The sequence below is a fragment of the Pristiophorus japonicus genome, unplaced genomic scaffold, assembly GCF_044704955.1.
Source record: "Pristiophorus japonicus isolate sPriJap1 unplaced genomic scaffold, sPriJap1.hap1 HAP1_SCAFFOLD_1744, whole genome shotgun sequence".
Classification (NCBI taxonomy): Eukaryota; Metazoa; Chordata; class Chondrichthyes; family Pristiophoridae; genus Pristiophorus; species Pristiophorus japonicus.
This window is the reverse complement of record NW_027251428.1, coordinates 7,501-12,500: the sequence shown is the minus strand read 5'-3', so window position 1 is coordinate 12,500 and position 5,000 is coordinate 7,501.

The following is a 5,000-nucleotide window of genomic DNA, read 5'->3' as shown; positions in this document are numbered from 1 at the left end:
TTGGGCAAGCGAGTCGGCCCGGCAAAGTGGCCACTTGCATTTTCTGGCAAGTGTCTGCGAACAACGTTAATGAGTTGAACCTCGGCAATTGTCGGAAGTCCCGATGAAGAAATGAAAATGCCCCTTTTGCGGGGATTTGGATGCTCATGGCCGGCAGCAGGTGGCCCGACGCCCCGCCAACTTGACACTTGTCATTTCTGTCCTTGGGGGTTGGCGGGGTATCTGCACAGAGGTAGGAGGTGGCAGAATCGAGACTTGGTGAGTTTTCCAAACAAACGTCTCGAGCCTCCAGGTCTGCAGAGACCGACCAGGGCTGCCGCCCAACCGACTATTCACCCTTTTTGGGCGGGAATTTATTCCCTTTTTGCCCATTTTTCGGGTTTTTGGTCGGGCTTCAAAAGCGGCTGCCCGAGGCCTGGCAGAGGCCGGGGCATGGTCCCCGATCGCGCCAGGCGGCTCGCGCGACGCGATTAGGCCCCGAAAGGAGTCGGGAAATCGGCAGACCTGCCCGAGTTCAGCCCGGGGGAGGCGGGGGGCAGGTCGGTTCGGCTCAAATCATTAACCAAAGCCGAGACGTGGTCTCGCTGGCGCAACCGAAGTGCCAGGCTGGATAACTCATTAACCAGAAGGCGGCTGGAGGCAGGCAGGGCTGATGGCTGAGGCCGGGTGGAGGCCACCCGCGGCCGGGAAAGTCAAAAGTCCCGTTGTGTGGAAGTCTATGAGGTCAGATTCGGCCGCCTTACCGGGCCTGCGGTTGATGGTTTCCCGCTTGGGCAAGCGAGTCGGCCCGGCAAAGTGGCCACTTGCATTTTCTGGCAAGTGTCTGCGAACAACGTTAATGAGTTGAACCTCGGCAATTGTCGGAAGTCCCGATGAAGAAATGAAAATGCCCCTTTTGCGGGGATTTGGATGCTCATGGCCGGCAGCAGGTGGCCCGACGCCCCGCCAACTTGACACTTGTCATTTCTGTCCTTGGGGGTTGGCGGGGTATCTGCACAGAGGTAGGAGGTGGCAGAATCGAGACTTGGTGAGTTTTCCAAACAAACGTCTCGAGCCTCCAGGTCTGCAGAGACCGACCAGGGCTGCCGCCCAACCGACTATTCACCCTTTTTGGGCGGGAATTTATTCCCTTTTTGCCCATTTTTCGGGTTTTTGGTCGGGCTTCAAAAGCGGCTGCCCGAGGCCTGGCAGAGGCCGGGGCATGGTCCCCGATCGCGCCAGGCGGCTCGCGCGACGCGATTAGGCCCCGAAAGGAGTCGGGAAATCGGCAGACCTGCCCGAGTTCAGCCCGGGGGAGGCGGGGGGCAGGTCGGTTCGGCTCAAATCATTAACCAAAGCCGAGACTTGGTCTCGCTGGCGCAACCGAAGTGCCAGGCTGGATAACTCATTAACCAGAAGGCGGCTGGAGGCAGGCAGGGCTGATGGCTGAGGCCGGGTGGAGGCCACCCGCGGCCGGGAAAGTCAAAAGTCCCGTTGTGTGGAAGTCTATGAGGTCAGATTCGGCCGCCTTACCGGGCCTGCGGTTGATGGTTTCCCGCTTGGGCAAGCGAGTCGGCCCGGCAAAGTGGCCACTTGCATTTTCTGGCAAGTGTCTGCGAACAACGTTAATGAGTTGAACCTCGGCAATTGTCGGAAGTCCCGATGAAGAAATGAAAATGCCCCTTTTGCGGGGATTTGGATGCTCATGGCCGGCAGCAGGTGGCCCGACGCCCCGCCAACTTGACACTTGTCATTTCTGTCCTTGGGGGTTGGCGGGGTATCTGCACAGAGGTAGGAGGTGGCAGAATCGAGACTTGGTGAGTTTTCCAAACAAACGTCTCGAGCCTCCAGGTCTGCAGAGACCGACCAGGGCTGCCGCCCAACCGACTATTCACCCTTTTTGGGCGGGAATTTATTCCCTTTTTGCCCATTTTTCGGGTTTTTGGTCGGGCTTCAAAAGCGGCTGCCCGAGGACTGGCAGAGGCCGGGGCATGGGCCCCGATCGCGCCAGGCGGCTCGCGCGACCCGATTAGGCCCCGAAAGGAGTCGATAAATCGGCAGACCTGCCCGAGTTCAGCCCGCGGTGGCGGGGGGCAGGTCGGTTCGGCTCAAATCATTAACCAAAGCCGAGACTTGGTCTCGCTGGCGCAACCGAAGTGCCAGGCTGGATAACTCATTAACCAGAAGGCGGCTGGAGGCAGGCAGGGCTGATGGCTGAGGCCGGGTGGAGGCCACCCGCGGCCGGGAAAGTCAAAAGTCCCGTTGTGTGGAAGTCTATGAGGTCAGATTCGGCCGCCTTACCGGGCCTTCGGTTGATGGTTTCCCGCTTGGGCAAGCGAGTCGGCCCGGCAAAGTGGCCACTTGCATTTTCTGGCAAGTGTCTGCGAACAACGTTAATGAGTTGAACCTTGGAAATTGCCGGAAGTCCCGATGAAGAAATGAAAATGCCCCTTTTGCGGGGATTTGGATGCTCATGGCCGGCAGCAGGTGGCCCGACGCCCCGCCAACTTGACACTTGTCATTTCTGTCCTTGGGGGTTGGCGGGGTACCTGCACAGAGGTAGGAGGTGGCTGATCGAGAATTGGTGAGTTTTCCAAAGTCACGTCTCGAGCCTCCAGGTCTGCAGAGACCGACCAGGGCTGCCGCCCAACCGACTATTCACCCTTTTTGGGCGGGAATTTTTTCCATTTTTGCCCATTTTTCGGGTTTTTGGTCGGGCTTCAAAAACGGCAGCCCGAGGCCTGGCAGAGGCCGGGGCATGTCCCCGGTCGCGCCAGGCGGCACGCGCGACCCGATTAGGCCCCGAAAGGAGTCGGGAAATCGGCAGACCTGCCCGAGTTCAGCCCGGGGGAGGCGGGGGGCAGGTCGGTTCGGCTCAAATCATTAACCAAAGCCGAGACTTGGTCTCGCTGGCGCAACCGAAGTGCCAGGCTGGATAACTCATTAACCAGAAGGCGGCTGGAGGCAGGCAGGGCTGATGGCTGAGGCCGGGTGGAGGCCACCCGCGGCCGGGAAAGTCAAAAGTCCCGTTGTGTGGAAGTCTATGAGGTCAGATTCGGCCGCCTTACCGGGCCTGCGGTTGATGGTTTCCCGCTTGGGCAAGCGAGTCGGCCCGGCAAAGTGGCCACTTGCATTTTCTGGCAAGTGTCTGCGAACAACGTTAATGAGTTGAACCTCGGCAATTGTCGGAAGTCCCGATGAAGAAATGAAAATGCCCCTTTTGCGGGGATTTGGATGCTCATGGCCGGCAGCAGGTGGCCCGACGCCCCGCCAACTTGACACTTGTCATTTCTGTCCTTGGGGGTTGGCGGGGTATCTGCACAGAGGTAGGAGGTGGCAGAATCGAGACTTGGTGAGTTTTCCAAACAAACGTCTCGAGCCTCCAGGTCTGCAGAGACCGACCAGGGCTGCCGCCCAACCGACTATTCACCCTTTTTGGGCGGGAATTTATTCCCTTTTTGCCCATTTTTCGGGTTTTTGGTCGGGCTTCAAAAGCGGCTGCCCGAGGCCTGGCAGAGGCCGGGGCATGGTCCCCGATCGCGCCAGGCGGCTCGCGCGACGCGATTAGGCCCCGAAAGGAGTCGGGAAATCGGCAGACCTGCCCGAGTTCAGCCCGGGGGAGGCGGGGGGCAGGTCGGTTCGGCTCAAATCATTAACCAAAGCCGAGACGTGGTCTCGCTGGCGCAACCGAAGTGCCAGGCTGGATAACTCATTAACCAGAAGGCGGCTGGAGGCAGGCAGGGCTGATGGCTGAGGCCGGGTGGAGGCCACCCGCGGCCGGGAAAGTCAAAAGTCCCGTTGTGTGGAAGTCTATGAGGTCAGATTCGGCCGCCTTACCGGGCCTGCGGTTGATGGTTTCCCGCTTGGGCAAGCGAGTCGGCCCGGCAAAGTGGCCACTTGCATTTTCTGGCAAGTGTCTGCGAACAACGTTAATGAGTTGAACCTCGGCAATTGTCGGAAGTCCCGATGAAGAAATGAAAATGCCCCTTTTGCGGGGATTTGGATGCTCATGGCCGGCAGCAGGTGGCCCGACGCCCCGCCAACTTGACACTTGTCATTTCTGTCCTTGGGGGTTGGCGGGGTATCTGCACAGAGGTAGGAGGTGGCAGAATCGAGACTTGGTGAGTTTTCCAAACAAACGTCTCGAGCCTCCAGGTCTGCAGAGACCGACCAGGGCTGCCGCCCAACCGACTATTCACCCTTTTTGGGCGGGAATTTATTCCCTTTTTGCCCATTTTTCGGGTTTTTGGTCGGGCTTCAAAAGCGGCTGCCCGAGGCCTGGCAGAGGCCGGGGCATGGTCCCCGATCGCGCCAGGCGGCTCGCGCGACGCGATTAGGCCCCGAAAGGAGTCGGGAAATCGGCAGACCTGCCCGAGTTCAGCCCGGGGGAGGCGGGGGGCAGGTCGGTTCGGCTCAAATCATTAACCAAAGCCGAGACTTGGTCTCGCTGGCGCAACCGAAGTGCCAGGCTGGATAACTCATTAACCAGAAGGCGGCTGGAGGCAGGCAGGGCTGATGGCTGAGGCCGGGTGGAGGCCACCCGCGGCCGGGAAAGTCAAAAGTCCCGTTGTGTGGAAGTCTATGAGGTCAGATTCGGCCGCCTTACCGGGCCTGCGGTTGATGGTTTCCCGCTTGGGCAAGCGAGTCGGCCCGGCAAAGTGGCCACTTGCATTTTCTGGCAAGTGTCTGCGAACAACGTTAATGAGTTGAACCTCGGCAATTGTCGGAAGTCCCGATGAAGAAATGAAAATGCCCCTTTTGCGGGGATTTGGATGCTCATGGCCGGCAGCAGGTGGCCCGACGCCCCGCCAACTTGACACTTGTCATTTCTGTCCTTGGGGGTTGGCGGGGTATCTGCACAGAGGTAGGAGGTGGCAGAATCGAGACTTGGTGAGTTTTCCAAACAAACGTCTCGAGCCTCCAGGTCTGCAGAGACCGACCAGGGCTGCCGCCCAACCGACTATTCACCCTTTTTGGGCGGGAATTTATTCCCTTTTTGCCCATTTTTCGGGTTTTTGGTC